This window comes from Pipra filicauda, unplaced genomic scaffold, assembly GCF_003945595.2.
Source record: "Pipra filicauda isolate LSUMZ 115617 unplaced genomic scaffold, ASM394559v2 scaffold186_size1760508_pilon, whole genome shotgun sequence".
NCBI lineage: Eukaryota > Metazoa > Chordata > Aves > Passeriformes > Pipridae > Pipra > Pipra filicauda.
In genome coordinates this window covers 207,084-224,376 of record NW_024104294.1, presented here as the reverse complement: position 1 = coordinate 224,376, position 17,293 = coordinate 207,084, and the positions used below count along the sequence as shown (strand labels likewise).

Below are 17,293 nucleotides of genomic sequence, written 5' to 3'. Positions count from 1 at the left end.
AGCCTCCTGCAATTTATCCTCATAGAGTGTGAAGAGGGGAGTGAGGCTGTGCCCGGCCCAGCAGCCTGTCTGAGCACACACAGGTACAGGAGCAGGGCCTGACGCTTGCCTGCCACAAGTAAAATTAAGTCTTCAATCTTTTTTTTCACATCTTGGAGCTGAAAACCCCAATCAATAATACTCACAGTCTCCCTTGAGCTACGACCAAAGAATACAGGCCAAAATCTCTGTTACTTATTTTTTTAACTCTTCCCCATAGCAATTCTTCTAAAAATTCAATCTTGTAGTTCAACCTTAATTGCTCACTTTGAGACAATCCAAACCTCTAGGAGCCCTGTCTGACTGAAGAATTTGTAGTACCTTTGATGTTTTTGTAGGATCAATGCTCAGAGGCACTTTTTTAAAAATTTATACAGACTCCCTTTCCTCATGTGCAAACAACTGGACATTAATAATCTAGCAGTAAAATTTAAGACATTTGCGTAGTTTGGAAAATAATGAGACCTCTATTTAAGATATCTGCCCCTATGTAAGTTATTAGAGTACAAGGATCCGTCCATACATAAAAATCAATCTTAACTGTCCAGAACCAGCTATCAGCTGGATTTAAGAATACATCATTGTAATTCATTGCAAGTAACAGACACACAGCAAGTGACAAATACCTCAGCCAAAAGCACATGTGATGGTCTGCTCCCAAGCTGTTATTTTCCTGGGATCAGACACATTCTTTTAATGAGATGCTCTGTGCATGGGATATAAGAATGTCTGTCTGACCCTAACTCAGCAAAGGACTTGCTCCCAAACCCAATTAATGTCTGTGCTTAAGAGCAACCTTGAACTTGGAGGAAATTCAGAATTCCCACTGACTTCAACAGACAGGAAAGCTGTAGCAATATGAATCCACAGCATGCAGAAGTATCCCAGGGCCCACAGAGCCTCATGAGGGAAGCACAGCTCTGCATTAATCTATCTCAGGTGCCTCTAGTGAGGATCCATTTGTGCTGTGCTTTGCTCAGTGATGCTGCAATGGCCCTTCTTCCCCCAGGACAGCAATGCCCCAATTTCCCTCCTGGCTATCTTCTTTTGAGCTCACAATTCCCTTTCCAAGTGTGATTTCTGCAGTGAAGTTTTGATGCAGCTTCTTAGCACCACGACCCTGTTCAGGCTCACAGTCCTTGCTGGTGGGAGCCACTGCCCAGATCCACAAAAGGATGGTGACCAATCTCTTACACTGGCAAATGTTCAAGACAGAACCACACTCTTCAAAAAAGGCTACCAAGTTGCAGCTGCCACCTGGGCCAACAACATCTCTGCCTCCTACAGATCACAGTGCAGACACACCTCTGGCAATTCAGAACGCCCCATAGGCCCAGACCTGCTTTCATTTCACCTCGTGTGTTCAGACCACTGATCTGGGATGGAGTGGGAATCCCAGTACTATCACTAGTCATGAATAAAAGCAAGCTCTGACCTATTTTTTCACCACTCTAGTTCGACAAGTAAGGGCATAAGGAATTAATTCCAGGAAAAGACATGGGTTGTCTTTCTGCAGAAGGAGCTGACTCAGTTCATGGAAAAAAAAATGGCAATTACTCAACGTTTTCTACAGCTGGCTTTATCAACTCCTCCTTTGTTTCTCTGGTACCAGTGACTGCACTGTCTAGAGAGCCTGAAGTCTAAAAGCAGGACTGGGAATCCCTCTGTGATTGGGATGATCTGTCCTTCAGACAAATCATGTAATAATAAATGTCAGGCTTATATCTTCTGTATATTTAGCCCAAAGTGTTTTGACAAGGAGAGAAGGGTCTTAAACATATGCTTAAAGGCAAGTACAAGCTTCAGTGCACTACAAATAGAGCTATTTAAGTTTGAAATAACACATTTTGTAAAGCTCTGATCCAGAAAACACACTTCAAGGTTTTGCACATAAATACTGCACAGAGCACCAGTAGCTCTAACATTTCCCATATGCTCCTGTGCACATTTTGTTCATTTTTTCCTCTGCTATTGGTCATTTATATGCAGGCCCTCCTATCTCACAAAATCATGTGCAGAGGTGTTTGTTTTCATCATCCTCCATTCTTGGTTTTAGCCACTCTGTGTGTGTGTCATCAGAGAGTTGAACCAGTGGATAATGAAAGGCTCCAAGATTATTATTTTTTTTAACGGTTGAAGATTATAAGTTCCAAAATCTATGAAGAGAGTTCCCCTTCGGAACACACAAGCACAGATGGTTTCTTTTACCCTGACACATCAACACCTCATGGATGATTATTTCTTGTTATAAAAGATACAATCTCAAATACTTTATACTTCTACTTTCTCCTGAGATCTGTTTTATCTGTCTGAATACTGTGTCCTAGAAATATCTGCCACCTCACAAAATGCTTTGATGCTGAGATTAGTTGTATCAGCTTTCTTAGAAGAGTGGTCAGGTTGGTTTTTAAACATTCCTAATGAAAAATTTTTCCTTTGTTCTCCTCATAGTTCATTAATTTATATATGTATATATATATATATATTTTTTTTAAGTCTGATCCAAGACTTTGCTGAAATGAGCAGGAGCAATAGTATTTGAGATTGCAGATGTGGTTAAAGCCAGCATCAGCTTATGCTTAACTTCTTTTCATTTTTAACAGTCCTTGCCCTGCAGGTATAAAAAGGGAATTAAAGCCATAAGCCACTGCTTCAGATTTGTTCTCTTAATTAGCTCCTGCCATGGTGGATTAATTCCATCTGCAATGTGTTGCCATCTCTGCAGAAGTTTATCGTAGTGGAATGGGGGATTAATGAGGAGAGTGGATGCCTTGACATCCCAGCTGTCCATAAACTGGCTGTAATGGGATCAGTGCAGATGGTACCAATGCTCTCCCTAAGTATCACCGAAGGTGAGGAATTCGTTTTCTATAAACCTGCCACATGCAGTTACTCATCCACTGCAGAAAATAAAGTCAGAGCTGCACATCTGACTTAAAAATAGTGGCCAGTGGATCTGATAATCTCAAAAGACTCTTCCTCTCCTGAAGAAATAGTGGCTTTTGCATTTTAAGATGAATGAGACAGACTAACTGTATTTTCTCCTCTTGGCTTCTGACTACAGTAACTAAATGTAAATACCTTTAAGAACTGGAGGATTTCTTTCAAAGCTGGGAAAGCTGCTGCTGGGACCAAGGCAATTTAGCAGTGAACTCTGCACTGAGGTCTCATCCCTAATGAGTGAGTCTCTGGGATGGACTCTTGGGGCAATATGGGTTTTTTCTTTAGTGTAGTTTAAAACCAAAGCTCTAGTTTCACCAGAGGCATGAAAGTGGTGAAAGGACATTTGAGGATCTTTCTATTTTAATTTTATGTTGCACTTTTTCATCTGTTTAAAATGAAAAAGTCTTGATTTGCTTCTTAATGGTCTGTTCCCGTAGAACATCCTCATGAAGTAAGATCTGAACACATTACCTTTCTGTCTCAATACCTGCATTACTTCATTTTATTTCTTGATTATTAACAGAGATAAATTGTTTTCGAAACAGAGGCAGTTTTTCTGTTTAAAAAACACTAGTCTGAGACTCTAGAGATAGAGATTCAATGACTGCAACTATTATAGTCTGTATATAACCATAGGAGTCTTCATTTATCCTGTGGTCTTACCTATAATTGGAGATAATAGGCTTTTCAGTGCCTGTTTTGTCTATTTTAGACAGTCAGCTACTTGGGGCAGGTGCTGCCATTCTCCATGTTCATTTAGTGTCTCACATAATAGAGTTCCCATCTCTGTTGGTGTCCCTGTGTGTTATTAAAATACAAAGGATGTCAAACAGAAAAAGACATTTAAGTGCTCAAGTGCCTTGGGAACAATACAGGTGTGCAGCCATTTTTCTTCATCCTTATAAACCCGCTACTAAATATAAAAAGCTGTCTGTAGCTGTTCTACTTCCAATACATAAACCAGAGGCACATCAGACACAGTCACAATGCTGGGTAATTCACGCTGGGAGCCTTCCAAAAGAGCTATCCTGAAATGGCAGCAGTAACTCTGACTCCTAGTCACTAAAGGACAATTGTAGTTTGAAACATTATTATTATTTTCTTATGCAGCATCTAGTGTGTTTTTGGGTGCACAATGCAGTTCTGCTCCCCTCCTGTGGCTTCACTTCTTATTCTTTACCAATGTCTCTTATTTGAGCTCCAGCCCCTACAGCATTATGTAAAAATCTTTCCTCTGGTACAACTACTGAAAGGAGGGAGGGAGGAATCCAGGCTTGCTGGAATCCTAAGATGAAAAACCACTTCAAAAGAAAACTGAGGTCCTATTACTCCCCTGTCTTTCTGAAAAAGAGCTGGAGAGACAAAGTGGAAGCGACAGCTAATCATTTCAAGGAGAATGCCCTAAACCCAGGGGATGTAGGATGAGCACAAGGAGAAACAGCACTGGGTCAGAATGAGGACATCAGAGATAATGGGAAGAAAGTCTTCAAGCAGAGGAGACATGTCTATGGATAAATCCCTTTTGCACCACAATCCTCTGCAGGAGGGGAGGACAGAAGAGGGAATCCAAAAGCGGTCCATGGCAGACAGCAGCTGAAGGCTGCTCTGGCACTTTGAAAAACTGCCAGCTCTTCCCACTTATACAGGGGGCTGGGGCAACAACTGTTCCCCAACAGCACTCCAGCATCTCCTGGATTGTCACTCCACTGCCCCAGGCTCTGCCCTGCTCCAGGAGCCCAAGGGCTCCCAGCAGCACCACCTGGCATAGGAGCCCTGGGACATGGCTGGGGCTTTACACTCAGCCTGTGTCTTAAGGAGCTGAACAGCAAAGGACCTCTCAACAAGGGCAACCTCCCAGCACTCACTCTGTGTCTCACAATCCAAGGTGGCACTGAACAGGTTAAATAAAATACACGGCACTCTGCCTGTCTGCACTCAAACCACAGCAGGTAGGAACACTCCATGCGGGGGTTTGGAACACTGCTCTGGGACGTGCACAGGGACAGAACGACAGCACATTTCCTGTAATGACATTACATTTTCTGTAAAATATAAGTAGCTGAAAAGGCCTCTCCAGGCTACAGTTATGTCTTGTTTGGTCAATCCCTGTAATTGCACAGAGCATGTCATCCCTGCTGCAGGCACGACTGACAGCCGGGGCTGTGCTGCCCTGCTGTCTGCGGGGCCGGGCCGGCACAAGGCCTATTCCAGCACATACAGACGGCCCTGAGGGGAGGGAGGCACGAGGGTCGTGCCGAGCTGCCTTCACGTGGCGTTTTCTTCCATGTTTAGTCTGTGACAAAGGAGCCCAACTACTGCCGAGGGCGATGGGCGAGTCGGGCTGTGGCTGCCCCTCCGGCCCCGCACAGTCCCTCCCGAGCACCCCCGTCCCGCCTCTGCTGGGCCTCGGTGTGAGGGGGAGGCACAGTCGGATTTTTCCCGTGGTACAGAGAATCTATTAAAATACTTACTGCAACATCCTTTTAAGTTAAACTTGCTCTTTGACTTTCTGCGTTTTTTTCTCTTTTCCAACATAAAAGGCGACGGTTAAACGTGACAGTGGTATTCAGCAAGTCCAAGAAAAGGAAGGTTTTAAGCAAGGGTTATTGCTAGACATAGCAACAAAGACTGATTCTGCCAGACTTCTACTTTGTACTGCCACTTACTTCGCAAACATTCTCTTCTCTACATTGACTAAAGGCAGCAAAATCTGGCCCTTGGGAACCTGCTCCTTTGGGGCTTGGCCCCAAAAGGGGAAGCTGAGCTGAGCTCCCACAGGGGGACCCCACACTTAAAAGAGGACGCCAGCCCAAGGCTCAATGGAGCCGGAGAAGATAGGTTAGGTCATATTATGTCATGTGAAGATAAGTAGATCAAAGGGACAATGATCCCACCATAGAATTCTTCCTGCCTGTGAGGCAGCTACTAGATTTTATTCTGAATGCTGGGCTGTATGTCTTATACAGCACAACGGTTTTTAATTATAAGGATAATGTTCACAGCACAGGAGTGTGCATGGCAATAAACATTTTCTCTGGGTGATTAAGTACCAAAGCAAAGTTGAGGTATTTGGGAACCACTGAGCTGTTTATTGTGCATGTCTTCCAATGCCATGAACATTACTCCTGCTTTACAACAAAGAAGAAACAATAAACCATAATGCAAACAAAAGATTATATTCATTGCCTCATGAAATCTCTTTCTGATATTGCATCGTGTCCCAGCCAAGGCAGGGTTTTACAGAATAAATATTTTGAAGAGAGCTCTGAATGTCCAAAGTTTGAGATTTCAATAGCAGCACTCAAGCCAACAACTGATGCTTTGCTGACCATGGCCTCTACTTTTGAAGGGGAAATCTTTCAGGGCAATTTTAGATTTTTCCTGAAAAATTTTCAGTTGAGTGAAATAAATGTGCCACGACTGTAAAAGACCCCAGTGTCAACCTAACTTCTCCATAGGGGTATCCAAAATCAGACAGCCTTGTCCAGCATTTCACGAGGAGGGTAAAAATCATTCCCCAAATGTCTCGTTCACAATATCCAGTTAGTCATCATTTCCTATCACCAAATTATGATGTAGAAGCATTAAGGATAAAACCCTGCTGGCAGCCTAAACCCAGGTCTGATCCCTTTACGGCTCTCAGGACATTGTGTCCAGCACTTCCTGCAACAAGGCCACAGGAGGCTATGGAAAACATCCACCACAGTATAAGAGCATTCATTGCGTGCAGCACCACAGCAATGTATAGCTGTGCAAACGCTTGGGTGAGATGTTCTTCATCCTGCTCCCACTCCTCCCCACCTCTACCCTCCTGCTCTTAACTGCCCCTTCTGTTGACCCTGAGCAACTATTTTGGGGCTTAGAACGAAATCCCAGTCCCCACACCCCCTCCACAACTGAGGGGCTCCTGCACTAATGGCATAAGGGGTCAGGAATGAAGAATAAACAGCTTTGAGACGAGGTGAGAGGTTCTTCATCCAGCCATACCCTGAGAATTTGAGTCATTTAACGTTAGTGAAGTTAAGATTTCCATTTTAGCACAGTGAGGCGTTGGGATGGCTTCTTTTTAACATTAAATACTTACTGTAATAACATAGTGAATGAAAAGGAATAGTTTAAATCAAGTCCTGTCATTAAAGCGAAGAATAATAGTTCTCAAGTTGAGAGAGGTGAAATTCAATTTGGTGATTAAGAAAACTGACAGAAAAGTTTGATCAAGAACAGTCTCCCTAATGAGGTGGTTGTAGCTAATTCATTAGAGAAAATGAAGTTGGCAGTAAGGATTCTGCACTTTCCTGTTTCCTGTGAGCAATTCTGCAGCTGACCCTCTTCCACAAGGTTTTGAAAACCCAAGGCCAACCTAAAGCTACATGTTCTCATACATCTCTTCCTTAATAAACAGGCTGTTTTAAAGATTAGGCCAGTGATTTATCCACTTCTATTTTACATCTATAATAATACACGATTATGGCTTTGAGCAAATCCAAGCCTTCTGCCTTGATCAATAGAGCTCAGAGCTTTCGGTCTGAAGCCTGTGTGAGCATCCCACTCCCCTGGGGAAATTCCAAGAGTTGCTTCAGTACTTTATTTAATTTATTTATTTTACTTTATGAGACAAAAGCCAAAACACAACAAAAAGAACCAAAAGAAAAACCCCAAGCTACAGAACAATAAATTTGTTTGAATGTAATAATCTCTTTTTCACTCAGTTCTACAAATTACATGACAAGAAGCTCTGCAATAATAAATTGTTTGGCTTGCTATTGTACATTAATCTTTGCTAGAATTCATAAACAAACTTTAAGTCAACAAGCGTGAATTTAATTAAAAAATTTCCAACTCAGTTCTATTTTACGACGCTTTCCTAGATTAGGCAATAAACCATGGAGTTTATACAATTTTATGTGGAGCAATTTTATTTTTTCCCCCTTAAATGGCTCATGTGAAGGGTAACTTCCTCGAAGCAATTGTGCTTTCCAGTAGTCATCCGTTTGTCAGTGCACTGCTTGAGCTGCCTTCTACCCATTAAGGTAAAACAGAAAAGGCTGGATTTCATCAAACTTGGGAGAGGGAGAAGCGAGTAAAAGTATCTATTACAGTTTGAGAAATTAAGTGAATTGTTTTTAGTTCAGTGGTTCCTAATCTGCAGTTTTCAGATCCAGGGGGAGCTGTTTCGAAAGGGCTCACAGAACAGCTGTGCCAATTGTCAGTGGGCTTAGAATAATTTTCAGAAGTTCTAACAGAATAAGGTAATCCTCCAGCATGAACTGAAGTGTAGAAACCGAAATCCACTGAAGAAAGCAGAGAGGCTAACAGGCTTTGGATCAAGCCTTTGCAATAAATGTTGTTCAGTGTCAAAGTTGCTCAGTGTCATAAAGAAGGGGGAGGACAGTGAAGAAGAGACCTGACTCCCAGAGGCAGCCTGCTAAACACAACCCTGAAGTTCTGGAAAACAAAACCTGCCAAGTATCTGATACCAGAACTGGTTTCCAAATTTTTATCTGTTTCTCAGGCTGAGAAAAAATTGTCTCTAGCAAAACCATGTGAAAGCATTTATGCTTTATTTACCTGGCCTAGTCACTTCTAACCAGCACAGCTAATTTTGGTGCAACTTTCACCTTAGCTCAAGCTGTGCCTTCAGGCCCCTGACCCAGGGAATTTAGTTTATTCAAAGGGGGCTCTGCACTTGCTTTTGAAAGACTGTGACACCAATTGCTCAAAGACTAATTAGAAAATAGGTGTGTTTAAATTGTGCACAGCACAGTGCTCACACACAGTGTTCTTGCACGTGGGCTCTTTTCCTGGTGCACTCCCCAGCCGTGGAAGCAGGTTTACCACTCAGCCTCCTGCAAGCTTTCCCACAGGACTTCCTAGGTTCCTTCCTCCTTGCTCTACAGTCCTGCCCTGCCCAGCCCTGGTTTTGGCATGACTTCTGCTACATCCAAATAAAAACTCCCTATTTTTTGAGGTTTCCAGGCAAACACACACAAAGGAAACAGGTTCTTTACAGGAGCCTTGCAGCAGTTCAGGCTTTCCCTGCTGTTAAGCGTGGAAGCACAGCAGCACAGGAACAGGAGTGGGCCACAAGAAAGGAACACAAATCCAAAATATGACTGTGATGACCTTCTGAGGGTTATATTTCATGGACAGCTGACACCAGAACTTTGCCTCTTCTTGATATAGGTCCTTTGTTCCTGAAGGACTGTTTTTCCTTTTAGAGGCAATTCAGTATCAAAGCAGGCACTGTGATAACCGCTAAAAAAGGATTTTTCTGGAACTGGTAAAATAGTTTTACTTGATTAGTATGTTAAAACCCAACGCTCAGGCGTTTGGTTTTACTGATTTACAGGGCATTAAAAATACACAAATAACAAATTTTACCCCGAGAGAAAGAAATCCCGTCCTTCCGATCCGGTGTGCAAGAAGGTTCCCTTTCACTTGCCCCCTTCTTTTTTGTGCTTTCTGTGGGAGAAATCCCTGTAAGCCGGTGGGATGGTTGCATTTACATTTAAATAAGGATGTTCTCAGGTGATTCTTAGGAGACAAACTGTAGCTACTCATGGGCTCTAATGAGAGTGTTAATTTAAATAGTTTCTGATGTGCAGCCCCGATAAGGAACATCCTTGAAATCACTTGTGAATGCAGGTTCTCAAAGCAGTCTTCTGGGACTACTCTAGAAGGGAAGCAACTCTCCCCAGGAGAATCACTCAGGGCTGAGTGGCATTTTCTTGAGACACTGCCAGGAATGGCCTTCTTTCTTCTTTACCTTCCCGGAATAGCAAACATCACTCTTCTCATTTATTTTCTTCCCTTTGTCGTCCTCCTCCTCCCTCCCATAAAACAAAGCGCTAAAAAACGGAGGACAAAGGCAGCAAGGTTTATGACATTTTTTCAAACACAAACAAAAATGTCATCTGCAGAGACAGGCGGGTTATAGTCACACCTGCAGTCTAATAACTGCCATCCTCAAGAGACTCGTGCTGTAATTGAGCAGCATTGAAATGCCAGTGCTACTTCATTATTTTTAATATATGCCTCCCTTCTGTAAACCAACACATCAAAATCATAAGCATTACAAGCAACACTTAATTTCTAAATTTTCTTTCAACTAAGAGTGGAAAAAGTCGTAGTTGTGTCTTTCAGGTATTTTTGAAATACTACTGGGCTCAAACCAGTGGGAAAGTCCAGCTGGGAAGAGTCGTCCTGATTTTTTTTTTGCTTTAGTTTTCAGCGGTTACTGCACTATATGACTTCAGCTTCTACTCCTTGCCTGCTCCCTCTAAAAGGTAGCAGCAGCAGCACTTCACTCAATTGCCTAATTGTGCTCCTAAGAAACAAGCAGTCGGCACATACCTGCTGCCGACCTCTGCAGAAGAGGTTCCCTCACCTCCCAGACTCACCCCACAGTACAACAGAAGCTTCTCCCACTTGTCTGGGCATTAAGAGTTTCCCTTTTCTGTACTTCAGCCTTGCTCCCTTACACTAATGTGCCTTTAACAGTGCTTCTATACTTTTTTTGGGCTCTCCTTTTGGTAAGCATTGATGTGAGATAAAATACAATAAATCCACACCACCTAAGTTGCTACTATACATTTCAGTGTATTCTCTTTTTTCTTCCTCTCTGCAGCAAAGCATCTACCTGGACCTTCCCTGCTCTCCATTCCTGAGCGCACTTCCTTACCTGAATTAACTGCTGAATTACACTCAGTAAATGTTAACCGATAACACAACGACAAAGAGAGTAATTTCTAAATTGCTGGTGGTTTCAAATCCCTCAAGTCTCAGGCTGTTCCTGTAAAGCACCAGACCTGAGCACCGTGGTGCTCAAGTCAAACCAGCAAAGGACACTGAGCAGTGCTAGCAGAGGTGTCGAAGCAGGCAATGCCTGCAGCACAGCGCAGTCACCGGCCCCTTTCCTGTGAGCTGTTCACTTCTGGCTGTGCAGGGATCCTCTCTGCACAGTCAAAACACGTCAGTCCCAACAGCAACGGGAGCCCCGGACACAGCAGCCCTTTCCTGCTGTCACTAGTAGGGACTGTCACCTCCTCAGCTCCTGGACAGCTGACTGTCCTGCAGCAGCATTTTCCCCTCTGTCTTGCCAGCCTTATTAAAGCCATCATTTCTTTGTGCTGTGGACCTGACAGAACTGGGCCTTCTGACCTCAAGCCTTCACCTGCCCTATGGCTGAGTGTACAAACTACGGGGTAATTACAGCCTCCTGTGTGTTGTGCTGTACAACAGACGTCTGGTTTGCAGCAAGGCGACTCACACACAGCTCTAAGCCCACTTAATACAACTGCACTTGCAACTGGGCTTTTAACTCACACCAGCAAATGGTGTAAATCCAGAATATTAAAAGCACAAACGTGCTGTTGAATACAGTAAGAGGCAAATTAAAGTCAGAGCAACACCAAGTTCTAGGAAGGCAGCCAGTAAGAACAGAAAAGGAAGTAAAAGCACTGCATCCTTCAGGCTCATTTGTCATGAGAGGTGATGAAGTTTAGGCCTATAGGAGAGCCAGGGATCAAAGCTGTGAGAAGACTTTCCTTGAGGAAGATACCTGCAATGAAGGTCTTCCTCCATCACAGTTTGCCCTCCACTCAGCACAAAAGTTTAACAGCCTAAATCTAAATGCTTTAAAGAATGCTTTAACAAGTACAGGCTGGGCAGAGAATGGATCCTGAGCAGAAGGACTTGAGCATGTTGGTTGATGAGCAGCTCAACATGACCTGGCAATGTGTGCTTACAGCCCAGAAAGCCAACCATGTCCTGGGCTGCACCCAAAGCAGTGTCACCAGCAGGTCAAGGGAGGGGATTCCAAGCTTCTGCTCTGTTCTCCCCACCTGCATCCAGCTCTGGGACTACCCAGCATAAGAAAAATGTGGATTTGTTGGAGTGAGTCCAGAGGAGGACACAAAGTTGACCAGAGCAGCTGGAGCACCTCTGCTATGGAGACAGGCTGAGAGTTGAGGGTGTTCAGCCTGGAGAAGAGAAGGTTTTGAGGAGACCTTGGAACACCTTCCGGTACCTAAAGGGACTGCAAGAGAGCTGGGGAGAGACTTTTTACAGGGGTGTGGAGTAATAGGACAAGGGAAAATGGCTTTAAATTGACAGAGGGCAGGTTTAGATTAGATAATAGGATGAAATTGTTCCCTGTGAGGGTGGTGAGGCCCTGGCACAGGTTGCCCCATCCCTGGAAATGTTCAAGGCTAAGTTGGACGAGGCTTGGAGAAACCTGGTCCTGTGGAATGTGTTGGAACAAAATGATCATTAAGGTCCCTTCCCACCCCCACCATTTTACAATTCTATGAAGTTCCATCCATAAAGCTGTTTTTGCAAAAAGAATTTTCCCGCAGAAGAAAAGGCAACCTACACTGTAAAAATCAGTAAGTGATCTCATTTAGCACTGGTATCGTGGACAAAGCAAAAGGTCCAGCTACATTCAGCTGCAAGTGTTGTCCTCGCAGGGATAACAGGGTTGCTCAATCTCCCTTGAGCTTCTGTACCATGACCAGTGTGACAGCTCAGGCAGACCATGTCAGGATGTATGGTTAGAACTGGCTGGAACATATCAAAGGGGAAAATTTCACCCTCATAAAATATAGTTTAGATAGAAACATATTGTTTTGCAGGAATACAGCGGTGCTGGTCATGTTTTCACCAGGCAATTGTCAATGTGTAGCTTGACTGTCTCTTACTGCTTTAGGAACACAGAATCATTTTGTTTATACAAATCAAATGAAGTCTTTCTACGCTTGTGAACGGAATTTTGGCAGAATTTTTGCATTACAGAAGTTTTCTATTCTGCTTTGTGTTAGCAGGACACTGCTAATGGACTCTTTCCCAGGTCACCACTTAACTGCAATTACTGTGGTTAGAAGGTTAATCAATAAACTCTCCTAGGGTCTTCCAGCAGCAGCAATTCTGAGAACTCTGAATTCCTCCCACATGCTGACTGCAAGAAATGACCAAGAAAACTCCTTGGGTTCCTCTTAAATCAGGCAGCTGATAACAGAGACCTAAATACTTTCCTGTCTACTACCTACAATCATTATTTCATTTTCATAATATTGTCAGGTATTTTTATATCTGCCTTTACTAAAAGAACTATTTAACGAGTTGCAACTGCACCAAAGTTGAATATCATGGTGCTTCCCTCAAAGCCTTTGTTTTGGTAGCTGCCAGCAACTTACCACCCTCTGGACAAACGTCTCCCTCCCCTCCCTACTTGCGACATAAGGCAAGGGAGGGCAGTGCCAATTTTCTGGTGTTCCTGGCTCCTTTAGGAAGGATGTGCACTCTCGGCTCACAGGGAGTGCATCCAATATCTCACCATCTACCTTGTTACAGCAGCATTGTTTGTCACACTGAAGCTGAGCAGCCTTCACAGTCTCAAGTTGCTACATTGCTTTAGGGAATTACCTGCTGTTTGGCTTTACATTATTATGTTAAAATTACTGTGAAATGTCAGTTTGCTCATAAAAATCACAAAATGTGATTTTTACTTTTGGTTCCTTTGAAAAATTATTTGATTCCCAGTCATGGATGTGTCCCAGCCACTGCTACCTGCAGGCTCTTCACGAAACCATCCTGACAAGCTCAAGGCTGCTTCCACTTGGTAGCACTGCAGTGGTTTTGTTTCAGCATTGGATGGCTTTGTGTATTTTTATAAATTCTATTCGGGTGGCAAAATTCATAAAAAGAAAATCTGTTTAAGCAGAAACCTACATTATCAGCAATTACGTAGTAAAGAGCTCTTTAGCAGAAGGGAGAAGGCTGGGCTCATGGTTAGTAACCTGGAAGCCCTGGGACGTACCCATCACAACACTGAACTCCAGCAGTTGTGCTAGCAATGCTTTCACATCTGCCAAAGCCAGATGCAAAAAAAACCCCCCTCAATTCTTTGTCAATGAGACTCTGAAAAAGAATTTGGGTTCAGTTACTGTCCCCCAATATTTTGCTTGTGCCAAAGAAAGGGGAATTCTAGGACTTGGATGAGAAGTTGGTTTGGTTTTCTGATTTGTTTGGAGTTTTTTTTTAAATCAAAACTTTTGGTGAAAAGTTGGCTTAGTAGAATAGTGCTCATAAATGCATAACCTTTTGCCATTTTTGCTATCAAGAAGTAGGTAGAAAGGGACAGAAAGGAGAACTCCAGTTTCACAGTTTAGATTTTCAGTGAAAAACCTAAAAACCTCCATTTTCATAGGACAGACACCAGAAGAAGAGGCACTGTTAAAAAGTTATTAACAGCCAGTTTTGTCAGTGGATGCTCAATTACACATAGACAACCACACCAAATAATCTAACAGGTTGAATCTGTATTAGAAGGAATCCTGCATTAAGCCTGAAGAAGGAAGAAAGGAAATGTGCAGCCCCAAAGGACTGACTGCAGATCCAGTTCCCTCCAACTTTGCTGATGAACGTTTAAGACCAAAGAGAGACTTAGTAAAACCAGGGATAAGTCTAATTGGTTTTTAAGCACATGAGCTGGCTAGGCTTTGCCCAGAGGTTGTTAGTGAATAATTTGACCTGCTGAAAGCCAAGAGAGTTTATTGCTTAACCCTGTAACCACAGTAATTGTAATTAAGTGGTAGCCTGAGAGAGTGCGTTAGTGGCATCCTGCTAAGGCAAAGCAGAAACTTAGTGTTTAAAGAGATGATTAACCTTGTCATAACTTTCATCTTGCACTCAGAGTAACAATTTTAACCAGTACTCAAGACATTTTGCCAACTTATGTTGATAATTGGCACAGCACAATTGCTCTGCTGTGCACGTTGTATTGCACTATTGTATCACTTATGCTGTGGAAGCACCCAGAGACTCTGGCCAAGGTAAGACACTGTACAGAGCCACAGGTCTGACAAACACCCAGCCTAAAACCCCCAGAGCAGGAGGTAGGAGTGACTCCCTAGGCCACACAGAACATCTTGAGCAGGTATCCTACATCACACATTGCCTGTTTCCGTCCTGCCCTGCAATGATGAGTCACGGGCTGGCAGGAGGATTCCCATCTTCTGGCTTGTGTTATTGTTTTCTTATAAACAAATCTCTCTTTAGAACACAGTCAACACAGGCAGAGATAACAAACAGCCCTGTACTGTACCTTTGCTTACACACCTTCCTGAAACATTTTGTTTGGTCGCTATGACTATTCAGAATTTGCCACAGAGCATTTCTCAGCTTTGTGACTGCTCCTTCTCAGGACAGGTGCTGGCTTCCACCTGACAAACACAGCTCCTTGCCTGGCCTGGCACCAGGAATTACCACCCCCACCTCCTGTTAGTAGCCAGGAACAAGGAAGAACTGTTTGGTGTAATTTAAGATTAGTGCAGTATACTCACTTTTAGGGGTCAGGAGGTACCAGATAAGCACTCTCCTAACATTAGAAACAAATCCCAGGGTTGCAGGGGTTGGTGAGTTTGGAGAAAAATGTGTCCAGACAGTTCATTGGAGTTTAAAAATTATATGCTCCGGGGTTGCCTCTAGCAACTGGTTGTTTTAGGAGCTGCAGATTTACAGATGGCACTTTGTGTCCCAGCCCTAAAGGGAAAGAACACAAATTACATATGGCTTTGGCCACACAGACCAAATTAAGGTATGACTTAGATACTACTCTACTCCATATGATTCATCAAAAATGATGCAGTTAGTAAATTTGTGTCTTTAACAATGCAAAACTAAAACAAACAAACACACACATCCCAAAACACAGATTATTTATCACGGCTGCATGTGAGGACAGTTCCCCAAGCTAACAAAGCTGCAACACAGGAGAACAAATGGTTTGGCACAGAAACTATTGAAGTGTTCTTGGTGATCATGCCCATTAATTACTATATGCATAAATGTGCTCAGACTCCCAATCCTACACAGGACAGAGATGTGGACTCTCACACTAATCCACAATATTGTGCCCTGGAAGTGTCAATTAGCATGTTTCATAAAAGCTGAATATAAGCAAATAAGAAATCAATTCACTCTGCAATATTTCTGTTTTTTTTTTTTAAAAAAAAGCTAGTAGATCAGCTGGAGTATAAAGAAGTTAATTCAAAAAGAGATGGCGGAAAGAAAAACATAAAAGGATAATCCTTTAAGATTATAAAGGTTTTGTGTAATGCTTGATTTTAATCAATATATGGGACTAGACAAGGATCATCCTCACAAAGGATGACATAAAAGGATTAGTGACTTCCATCCAGCACAAAACTGCACAGAGACACGGTTATTACAGTTTGGAATTATTTCTTCGCCAAATAAGATTTTAAATTTCAAAAGAGATGATAAAGAGGGGTACAAGCAGAAAAGGGCATGGATTTCATTTTTTCTACTATTTTTAAGATGCCAAGTTAAAATGCAAATCAAGAGATTTAATTTAATAATGTTTAGTCCAGAGCCACAGAAAGGGTAAAATCCCATGGAAGTTGCAAGACTGTTTCTTTAGTTGTTCAACATAAATAATTGTTGTTATTATTTTACACACAATTAATTGTGTGTAATCCTTGATTAAGACAATTTCAAATATGTTTTCTTTTCCTTTCAAGTTTGAGTTCTTATGGTCCACTCCTCAAGTTTCCACACAGTTTATGCCAGCTAGATCCTTTAAAATGAAAGCTGAGGTTCATGTTATCTGTAAATGAGACTTGAAGGAAAAAAGGATAAAAATACACCTGCAGCCATGGTATTGTCCAACACACAGGCTGTATAGCAGTGAAGAAGCAACTTAGAAGGTGATCAGAGACAGACAGAAACAAACCAGAAACAAACTCTGCTAGCCCCTTTTTCATCACCCCTTTCCTTCTGTGAAAAGTAAAATACTTTTCTAACTTATTTCTTCGTTATTTTATCTTTAGGCACGGCCACTTCCCCAGACTTTCTTGTGTGCTGTAATCACTTCTCTTGTTCCAGTGTCTCATCTCCACATCTCCTTGCCTCTTTTCAGTACTTTGATCCTCTCCCCTTCATTCTCATTCTTTCTGTTTCCCAGTTTCCACCCTCAGATTCCAGCAGAAGGGTGTAATTTCTCAGTTTCCTGTTCTTCTATTAGTTATGCCACTGGTGAATCACCCTAATTGCAAAGAAAAACACACTCCCCCATCATTTGTGAATTTGGTTTACAAATCTGACTGAGTGATAGGAATAAATATTCCCTCCAATGAATATGTTGGAATTAGCCAGCCACCATGCACAGCACCAAGGCTGCTCACACAGACAGAGCCTATCCGGCAGGAAATCACAGGGTGGATATCCCGGTGTTCTGCTCCACAGTGCCAGTCACAGTTCACAGCCAAATGCAATCTGCTTCTGCAGACAG

At 42.7% G+C, this 17,293-nt stretch overlaps 1 long non-coding RNA gene across 1 annotated transcript in view; it reads right to left on the bottom strand.

The window, feature by feature from the left end:
• LOC120323034 overlaps positions 1-15,518 on the bottom strand; it is a 32,733-nt gene extending 17,215 nt beyond the window's left edge. Inside the window, exons 1-2 of the long non-coding RNA XR_005563092.1 lie at positions 15,324-15,518; positions 3,646-3,780 (exon numbers count right to left, since the gene is read on the bottom strand). This is a non-coding gene — a long non-coding RNA (uncharacterized LOC120323034). The remainder of the gene's footprint in view (positions 1-3,645; positions 3,781-15,323) is intronic.
• Positions 15,519-17,293: the final 1,775 nt, after the last annotated feature.